Raw genomic sequence first — 10,806 nt, 5'->3', positions numbered from 1 at the left:
ATCAAAGAAAAACAAACCACCGACCTACTGTTTTCCTTCCACAGTTAGTATGTTCACCAAGTTGACGTGTATGTTCTAAGGTGTTTTTTTCCCCCTAAACTTAAATTAACTAAGACCAGTTAGAGGAGTGGACATTTTTTCTTTCTTTCTTTTCTTTCCTTTTTTTTTTTTCTGTTTTATTTCACTTCCTTAAGGAATCATCCGTGTTTTTCACTCTTCCTTTCCTCAGTTTTACACAGGAGATTTGTTGGTGGGAAATGGAGAGACCTCTTCTCTGGGGAAGTTTTCATATTGTCACGGAGAGAAATGCACGTGCGCATGCACACACACACACACACACACACACACACAATGGGTAAACCCACACAAATGAGATCCCCTCTTCAGAGAAGCCAGCTACAGGAAATTGACTTATACACAGGAACTTGCTAATCTCTATCGTCACATTCCGATTGTTCCTGCCACCTCAGTCACCGCGCACATGAAACCCGACTGTCTGGGGTTGGATTCTCTACCAGCTCAACTTTTACATTTTTGTTCTTCCAATGCGAATCAGTTATATTCTTGGGGAGGAAGGAAACGATGATCCCAGAAGGAAATCGGAATGGTGAAAGGGCTCGGACAGATTTTTTTTCTTCTTACCTGCCCTGAACAGATTAACTTCCGGAGTCAGTCATTTTGGTGTCAAGAAATTTCTTCGGCATCTACAACAGGTAAGACTCTGGCTTCTTTAAAAATATTTCCTCGGTGTCACAAAAATCTCTCCAATTTAAGTAGCTTCTACTTTAGGCTAGACACAATAATAATCTTGCCCTACATGTTGTAAAGTGTGAAACCATTTTATGGGGGAAAGGGCAGTTGCTCTGGTACCCAACTCCACCTCCCACCCCTCCACCATCCTGACAAGTTGCTTGTAGTTTTTGAAATGTTACAAGTTATAATAGCTTTTGTTTTTTCAGATATTTTCCTAGAGAATTCAAGCCCTTGTGATTGACTGTGACTGAGTTCAAATATTGGGTAGTTTAAATATCACCCTATGTTTGATAAGTAAATATAAAGATCCTCTCAGTTGTACAAATAAGAATTTTTTTAAAGATTTATTTATTTGTCAGAGAGAGAGAGAGAATATGAACAGGGGGAGCGGCAGCAGGCAGAGGGAGAAGCAGGCTCCTTGTTGAGCAGGGAGCCCGACATGGGACTTGACCCCAGGACCCCGGGATCATGAGCTGAGCTGAAGGCAGATGCTTAACTGACTGAGCCACCCAGGTGTCCCTGTACAAATAAGAGTTAAACTTTTCTAAATTAGAAAAGAAACCAACCAAGATCCCGATGATAAGGATTTGGATCTGGAATTCCCAGCTTGTTGGTTTCACCTATTGTCAATGCTCAAGTCCTCTTTCTACAAGCGGCATGTGATGTCCAGGTATTTATTTTTAAATTGAATTAAATTAAATTTAGTTTTTGAGGTGGTTGGATTTGGAGACGTGCTGTGAGTTACCATCAATAGCCTGGGTTGTAGCTAAATAAAACTAGAAAATTGCTAGTTTTAGGTGTTTCCCTAAACTAGAACTGCCATTAAAATATTCAGGCAAGGAATAAATAGTCAATAACCACTTAATGATTCCAAGCTGGTGTGGAGGATATAAGACACATATAAGGAATCCTCCACCCTAAGGAACTTATAATCTAGTAGTAGTGGTGAGATGTGAAATTCAGGAAGCAGTACAAGGTGGGAATTGTGTGAATCCTGGGGTGATGTGGGCTGTAAGTTAGAGGAGTTCCAAGAAGGGGGTCTGAGGGTAAGCTAAAGCGGGTCTGGAAGACATGGCCTTGGAAAGATGTGAGATTTGAGTAGGTGGGAAAGGGGAGGTTAATTAGCATGGGAGTACGTGTGAACAAAGACCCACAGGTGAGACTGATGAGATGAGCGGTTCAGTGGAGGAGACTGGCCCCCCCAAAGAAGAAAAGATTGTTTTATACATTGTCAGGAAATAAGCTTGGAAAACTCGGGTGTAGACAGGTTGCAGAGGACCCTGAGAGGCTGCTGGGTAGAACAGATGCCTTTCTGGTGTTCTGGTCTTCTTAGGCCATCAGGCTCCTCTTCTCAGGTCTCACAGCTCTCACAGAATTCCAGGTGACAGGGAGCCCAGAGATCCTGGGCTCCTCATGTTGGGGCTGCTTTATGTGTCTCCACGTGTGTGACCTTCCACTTGCCTTCCTTCTGCTGGCTTCCCTTACTACACCATTGATGCCGAGGAAGGCTTGTGTGGCTGGGGGTTCCTGTAAGACTTCCATCTCTGGGCCTTACATGTCCAGCATCCAGTATTAAAGTGGCATTCCTCTTGGAAGGATGACCTGTTTGACTGAGTGAGCCTCTAGTCTTCAACAACCAGTGCAAAAATTCCATGAAATCTGTGTTGCTTTCTTTGCGTATCTGAATGAGATGTTATTGATGAGCTGGTACTTTTCCCCCAGTGATTCAGAGCACTTTTCTTTTTTCTGAACTGTGAAAAATTTGCATCCACCTAATAACAAAAATACAGTATGGTGAACAAGAATCCGGAGTTTGGAGCCAGATTACCTTGTGTTGAATCTGGTGCTTTTGCTTCCAAGCTGTGGGATCCTCGGATACACATTCTTCAATCCTCAGATTAAGAACAAGTATCTGTAAAGTAGCTCTAATAACTGAAAATACCTATTGAGATAAAAAATATGTAAAGCATTTAGCCTAGTGCTTGACATAAAATAAACTGTCAAGAAATGTGGCTATTATGGTTGTTATTAAGGACTTGGTGGGGACATGAGAGTGAAGCCGATATGGTCCCCGGTTGGGAACAAGGTATCTGTAAGTAACTCTCTTAATGCCAGGGTTCCTTTAAAAGGAAAAGGGGGCTACTGGGTGAAAAGCAGTAGTTTTTTTGAGCACCAAGTATGGGATAGGCACAGGGTTAGGTATTTTACAGCAATAATATATGTGAAAAAAGGAAAACAAGATTAGAAATGGATTTTTTTGAGCCTCTCCATATCTGATTGTCAGACTTATCAAAGAACTCTCCGAGGGACTGCTGTGTTATATATCATGTTATTGTTATTTATCTGGGGCTGATGTTGCCCTCTGAATGCTTCCGGTAGAATTTTAAAGGTGTTTTTGGCATTAGAGGAAGAGGCAGAGGGTGACTCTTTTTCCCCAGCCAGCTGAAATTAAATTATTTAATTTCATGGTATTTTAATATTACTAATTTTATGGTATTTTAATATTAGTAATATTAGTAACGAGGCATAGCCAAAAATCCATTTCTATTCATTGACCGTGTTGATGAGGAGCGCCCAAAGTGCCTATCTGGGTTCTAGATGCTGGGGTCTTGGGTGAGCCAAAACTGAAAAACATTCTGTTTTCCTGTTCCATTCTCCAAACTAGAGACTTTTGTGTGTGTGGGGGGGGGTGGGTAGTAAGCACCTTTTGGAAAAAAATGTAAATATGGCCATTATGTTCATTATACAGGGATGGCTCAATTATATGTGCAGATCACCTTAGTCAAATAGTAATATCGTTTTTCTTCTAGAACCCCACTCATAACAGAAGGGAGGCAAGAAGTGTGGGGCTTTGTGTATGTGAAGGGGTGAGTCCAAGTCAGGATAGGGTGCCAAACTGGGGCGTAACAGAAGGCAGCACAACAATAGTGGGTGCTGGGGTGGGCAGTGCAGGCAAGGAGGGTGTCCAAGATGGAGAGGGTGGATGGAGGCCGGGGGCTGGGCACTGGAAACAGTCGCCTTCTCTGTGGCTGTTTGGTCCTTTGACTCAAGCAGCTGCTTGAGGCCTCAAGCAACCTCTTGGTGCTTTGTGTAAGAAGACATACTGTTCCCTGGATGTGGAGAGTTGCTCAAAGATGATTTGATTTGTTCAGTTTTGGCCTGGAATCATAATTCCTAAAGTTGGCTGGACATCAAGACCACTTGGGGAATTTTTAAAAACTAGCATTTCTCATGTATCGCCTCGCAGCCCTGGGGTTTGATCCGGGAATCTGTGTGATCATCAGTGCAAACCCTCGCCCCCAGGTGACTTGGAGGCGGTTGATCTATAGATGAGCATCTGAGAGCCATTAATCCAGAACTCTTCGAACGGGGCCCCAAGCACCAAGATGGTAAGTTGAGTTAAGCGCTGAAATGAGGCTAAATGGTCTTCTCTTTGTTGTGATTCATATCGACATACAAAAGTATTTTCCTTTGTTTTCAATTGATTTCTTAGGTGAATTCCTGGGGGTGGGATGACTTGAGTTAAAGGTGGGGACGTGTTTAGAGTTTTCATCAACCACATTTACATTTTAACACTCGAGTGGTAAGGTGCCGCTTTAAAAAGACCGTATATACACGGAGAGGCTGTTCGTTATTACTCAGGGAAAGCCCAGAGGACGGAATTTGCTTTCAAGGGAGAAAGTGCCAAATCACCCTTCCATTTCTCTTTTCCAGTAAAACAGAATACTAATGAATTACCTTTGGAAGAAAATTTCAAAACATTGTAGAACACTTAACTGCTTCTTAGAGCCCAAGTTGGAGCCTTCTTATCTCCACGCTTAGATTCTTGTAATACTGTAGTCAGCAGTGACCTCTTCCCCATTTCGTAGAAAAGAAAACCAAAGAAGAGAGTGGTTAAGTAACAGGCAGTATGGTTCTAATCACATTTGCTGTGAGAACTGCGCGTGAACTGGCACTCAGTCATTGCTTGAGTTAATTAATAATTGGGTGGTTGTTATAGATGACCCCATGAAAAAGACACTAGTGCATGAAGAGACTACTGTCCAAATTGGGAGAGGGTGGGTGGAATTAATTGGCCCAGATAGACCTCCTGCTCTATTTTTTTTTTCTTTATTCCTTATTCATTATATATTTGCATAACTTGCTAACCTAAAAGCATGGTTATTGTTTGTGACAGCAGATGGGAATAGGGTGACTTTTCGATGGCTTCAGTTAAAAAAAAAAAAAAAAAGACGTGCTCTTGCAAAATATTCATGTGAGATATTTGTAGTGGGTGACGGAGCCTGCCTGTGCTTGTTTGCAAAAGCCGATTGTAATATTTTCAGAAATTTTGCAATTTTGTTAAGCGCAGCTGCCGTTAAAGATGAAATTCTATAACTTACAGTTCAATAAGTTCTGTTATAAATAAAGGTAGGAAATGCTCAGAACACGTTACTTCCTAGTTATTTACTACATTTTACTATTATCGATGCTCTTGAACTTATTTCAACTTACCTGTTTGATAGAAACATCATATAATAATATGCTACTGAGTGTCTCTTTCCAACTCTGTATTCAAGTTTGTAGCTTGAACCTGGACATGGTAGGAGCGTTTACACCACGGAAATTGGCAAACACCATAAATCAGGCTCCCCGCACTTGTTTTGAGGGGAGGCGGTTAAACATCTTATCAGCATACCATCAATGAACTATGGAAAATACAAATATGGCAACTTGGCAATATGTGTTAAGAACTGTTAAAATGCTCAGACATTTTGATCCCTTAATTCTATCCCTGGGAATTTATTTGAAATAAATATTTCAAAGAAGGAGGCGATAACATGCAGGAATATAGTCACTCAGAACCTGACTAAGGAATAATGATTCTGAACATTAATTTCATGGAATACTTTGTAATCATCAATACTTTGTGGTAGTTACGAAAATATATTTGGTATGGTGTTAGATTAGAAAAACAGGTTTAAAATTTTAACATATTCTGATTTTGTTATGAAGGAAGATTAAATGTGGGGTGAAACAATACAAGCATTTAGTGGGTTAGTACGGTGAAATGATAGAATTTTGTTTTTATTTCATTTATTGGAGTAATATGTGTGCATTTAAAAAATATGGAGAGGGCCTGTAAATAAGTGATCTTAAGCAGTTTTAACATTTGACTGGGAAGACTATGAGTTTTGTGGTCCAGATGTGGTTTGCCTTTGACATACAGGTATGTGACTCTCTGGGCTAAGTGTTATAAAGGGAGTTTATACCCAGGCAGTCTGGAGTGGTGGATAATAAGAGGGTCCCTTTCTTTCTTTTCTTTTCCTTCCTTCCCTCCTTCCTTCCTTCCTTCTGAGATCATGACCTGAGCTGAAACCAAAGAGTCCGAAGTTTACTGACTAAACCACCCAGGTGCCCCATAAGGGGGTTTCTTTAGGGCAGCTCAGGAAGGAGAAAGGAGTGACTGGCTGGGTATTGAAGATTTGCTAACGTAGACTGCAGAGGCTGGGAAAGAGCCCAGAGAAAATCAACTGGCAAGGCCCAGAGAGAGGAGAGAACATTTCTTCAGAAAAGACAGGGAAATGCTGACCTCAGAGATGAGTAAAATGGATGTGAAAGAAGTTGAATCTAGATCTGAAAACAATAGGTCTCAAACAAGAGGGGAAACGATTCTTCCAAATCAGGGGTTCTCAAATTTTAGTGCATTTAAGGGTCATCTGGTTGGATGGGGGTCATGTTAACAAATGCAGACTTCTAGGCTCATCTTCGTGGATTCTGTTTCAGTTGTCGGGGGTGGGGGGCGTTGTTTGGCTGGAATATGCATTTTTAACAAGTCTTCCCACTCCATAAAGTTTTTTGATACAAATGGTCTGCAGATCATACTTTGAGAAACACTGCCACATTAAGGGTAATGGTTTGGATGGGCTGAGGGCATGTATATCAGTGTGTGTGTGTGTGTGTGTGTGTGTGTGTGTGTGTGTTGGGGGTGAGGCTGTTACCTCAAGGCTTAGGATCTAAGGGCTTATGATGTAAAGGGGTATGACAACAGAGAAGCCCAGAAGGGACAAGTCACTGTGTGGAGTCTGTTGAGACCAACTAAAAACAGGAGGCCATCCTTATGCCACACCTTAACTAAATAGAGTTTGTACCACCAAATTCCCTTCCACCGGGAAGCGACTTTTGTGAGGCATTTGGACCAACTGGAAGCAGCTGTGAAGGAGGGAACTACAAGGAGGTAGCACAGAGAGGAGATCAGAGGGGGAGTCTAGGACCCATCAACATTCTATCTCTGACCACTGGGAGGTGGTCATTGAGAAGAAATGTGAGTAGAATAAGGGGTGCTATGTCCAGAAAACACTTTGGGCCTCTGTATATGATAACATTACATTAAAGAAGCAAACGAAGTCAATTTTTCAGTGAAATACAGTACTTTCTATATAGAATTATAGCACTCAAAATAGTAATAACACCAGAAATATGCCATAACAGCAACATATCACAATATGAACATATGAAAGTAAATGATCTTGCGGTAACAAGAACCATGGCATCGAGATTCTTTGCTTCACCTGGCTTTAGAGGAAATTTGGTGATTGTAATGAGCTCTCAAATAGCCTTTCATATCTTGGGTTCTTCCAGCTTTATCCTGAAGATGAATCTTGGACTTTAAAAAAGTTTCCCATTCGCTATCATTAGGGTCACTAGTCTCTTGGGACATGGCATGATAAATCAAGAAGAAATCACAACCCTTAGCACCAGAGGCACCACTCAGGGTCTGGTGGGTGTGTAAGGATACACCTCTTGACTATCCTACTTATGAAGTACCCACTTAAAAGGGTTTTTCGTGTACTGATTGGCTTATACTTCAGAGCAGTGTTACCTAATCACTTTTTTTTTTGGGGGGGGGGCTCATAAATTCCTTTAAGAATCTGTTGAGAACCAAAAATATTCTTGGGAAAAAGCACAGGATTGTGGGAACATGCACATTAACCATACAACTTTAGGGGACCTGGGGGCCCTCTGAAGCCCATCCATGACTTCCCATGAGTCCAGAGTCTTTATATTAAAAACCCCTGCTCAGAGGCTGTCTGCACAAAAATGGTCTGATTTTTGCTGAGGCTGGATTTAGCTGCCAAAGAGAAATGCTGACTTTCCAGGGGATGGTTAAAATGAAGACAAGATGGCAGATGTACATATAGTTTTCTTGTACTGGATCCTTAACTTGAGTAAACACAAAAGTGGACGTGTGGGGCGGAGTTGGTTTTTAGAGTATCTGTGATTCATGCTCTAAGTCCTTGATTCTCAATTCTCTTCTGTGAAGCCTGAGTTAGTTCCCATCTGGGAATGCAATCTTTCAAAATTCTACTTCAGTGTCTGATTTATGGACATTTTCTATGTTCATTTTGGAAATGCAGGCAGGTTGTAAATACTGATACGGCCAACTCCAGAGTATAGTGACGGGTGTGGAGCAAACTGTCACCCCTCAGTGAATACTGGATACTCATTCAGGCTGCTTTTGGGGGTAAAAGGCCATAGCTTCTGTATAACGTGCTTGGGTCTGCGTGTAAAATGTAGGTTTTCCTATCTGAAGCTGAACATCTGTTTAGGCCCTGATAACTTTAGAGATAAGTCCTTTTCCTCTGTAGCCTTAAACCACAGAAGCCCAGTTGGGTCATCTTTTGTGAGTGGGTACCTGACTTGCAGTTTGGAGAACTGGGTGTTTTTGCGGTAGGTCACGTCTTTGTTAATCTCTTATCTGCTTGGACTGTGATAGGGGCTTGGGCAGGGTCTGGAGATTTACCCGAAACCCAACTGTTTAAATTAGCCAATTCTGTTAAAAGTGATAAGACCATGTCGACACTTTTTATCGTGTCATGTTAGCAGAGGAGGCAGATAGATATAGGATGGGGACTGAAAATGCACTGCATCTTCAACCCTCCAGAGAAAAAAATATGTGCATTTGGCTAAATGAATTGTGAAATAAGAGTCAGGTTTTTCTTGGTCTTGCATAGCATAAGGATTATACATCTTTTTCTTTTTTAAAGATCTGTTTATTTATTTGAGAGAGAGAGGAACGCACAGAGGGAGAGGGGGGAGGCAGACTCTCCGCTGAGCAGAGAGCCTGATGCAGGGCTTGATCGCATGACTCTGAGATCATGACCTAAGCCAAAGGTGGAGGCTTAACTGACTGAGCCACTGGGGTGCCCCAGGATTATACATCTTTTTCAAGGTAGAAAAAGAAAATCTATGACAAATATATTCAAGTAATTAGTGCAGCTCAACTTCTACAACCAGTTTCATTATGGTACGCCCATGATTGGGTCTTCTGCCAATTTCAACTCAATGTATTCAATACAGTCAATTTGTTTTAATACGTTCAATGCATTTTAATAATAATAGTGCATCATAGAATTCTCAGTTACAACCCACAAAACAGAAATAGTCCATGTATACTAAAGGCCAATAGCGAAGGGTCCACCCCTCTTGTCTCCTAGACATTGCCCTCCCTGCTGTGTCCTTCATTCTGGGCCACCTACTTGCCAATGGGGGGAACTGACTGCATGTATCTCTTCCTTAATGCTTTTGCATTCTTTCAGAAGATCCTTTCTTTGAGATACGACCCTACTTTTCCTTTCCTTTCCTCACTGCCCTTCCAGCTGATGCCTTCTTAAGCTCTTCTGAACACACAAATCTGAACCTGAACCTTCTTCTCATTTGCCACAAAATTTTTTTCCTGTTGTTCCAACTGAAATGTTCCAACTCGTTCCAATTGAAAATGATCTCAGCCATGATTGAGAAGTGTAAGAATGCCTGTGATGATTCCTTCCAACAAGGAAAAAGAAAGCCATATATTTCAATTCAAATTTAAATGATGTAAAGCCACTGCCATCAACTACAAAAACCCTTAAAGGATTTAGACATCCCCTTTGGTATACTTTCTTAGGATAAAACTTGGTTTTCCTTAAGCTCCAATAACTTTGGGCAGTAACTTGCCAAAATTTGTATCAGTAGTCTGTCTCTCTCTCCCTCTGGTTGTGATAAGGAAGGGAGTAGAGGAGGGTGTTGGACATACATACAGGAAATAGGAGGGGAAAGGCAGAAAAATCTCACTTCTTGACAATACCAAAATTTCCTACATCTGCTGAAATAATATTGTCACTATATTCTTCTACACAGATGATCTGGTAATATCAGAGAAATATCTGTAATAATGTGGACTTTCACAATATAATAGTAATACATGTTCACCATAGCAAATGTGGCACATAATTTTTAATTTAAATATAGGTGTATATGTTTTATTCGTAAGTATTTAATGAAGTTTTTACATATTTAAAGCATCATCGTGCTAGTGCTTTCCCTCCAAAATGCCCAGAATATATAGAAAGAAGCTCAGAGGAAACATTGCTTCCTAATGGAATTGGGGGGTGGGTACATGTGATGTTTTAATGGATCCCTTGAATTAACGAAGGGCTGGAAACTATGGTGTCTTTGTTGAGTCCTATTGTTACCTTTTCTTTCTTTTCATGCTCTCTGTCTCAGGAAGAGCAGCTTCTAAACGTGGATGGAAGCAATGTTTCTACTCAATTCTAGAGCCCTAAGAACACATGGACAGTAGGGGAGGGAGTTCTATGGGAGACCTGGATCAAAATTTCAAAATCTAAACCAGTAGTTCTGGATTTCCCCCAGGGCAACCCATTTGACATGTCATCCAGGAAAGACCCAACACCCAGATATGTGGAAAGAAAAATAAAAGTTTCTCTTCCAACAGGGCTAGACCCTTGGGGTTTTCAGCGTAGAAACAAGATTGTGCAATTGTACTCATGAGAAAAAATCACCAGCACTTTCAGCTTTAGCTTATGTTCAATTTTGTTTTCGACCTGGGACCAGCTGAACATACAAAGTTATACGATTTTAAAGCTTCCTCTGCCTAGCTGGTCCTTCCTTTAGAGCTTGTAATGATTATAATTTAAAATTTTTCCTACATTCATTCACAGTCCTTGGAATTTAAATGTTAGTGTTCCTCCCGTTACATATCTGGTGATGACTGGTTTTATTTCTCAACAGGTA

At 41.0% G+C, this 10,806-nt stretch overlaps 1 protein-coding gene across 2 annotated transcripts in view; it reads left to right on the top strand.

The window, feature by feature from the left end:
- The first annotated feature begins 330 nt into the window (after nt 1–330).
- RHOH (ras homolog family member H) overlaps nt 331–10,806 on the top strand; it is a 39,074-nt gene continuing 28,598 nt past the window's right edge. Inside the window, exons 1-2 of one of the 2 annotated variants that reach the window (XM_032852914.1) lie at nt 331–713; nt 4,057–4,142. The gene's annotated coding sequence lies outside the window, so the exon portion shown is untranslated. The remainder of the gene's footprint in view (nt 714–4,056; nt 4,143–10,806) is intronic. The other variant, XM_032852903.1, reaches the window with a different exon arrangement.

This window comes from Lontra canadensis, unplaced genomic scaffold, assembly GCF_010015895.1.
Source record: "Lontra canadensis isolate GAN:19392208 unplaced genomic scaffold, GSC_riverotter_1.0 scaffold1, whole genome shotgun sequence".
Lineage (NCBI taxonomy): Eukaryota > Metazoa > Chordata > Mammalia > Carnivora > Mustelidae > Lontra > Lontra canadensis.
The sequence above is the reverse complement of the archived record's forward strand: the minus strand, read 5'-3'. Positions and strand labels throughout refer to the sequence as shown.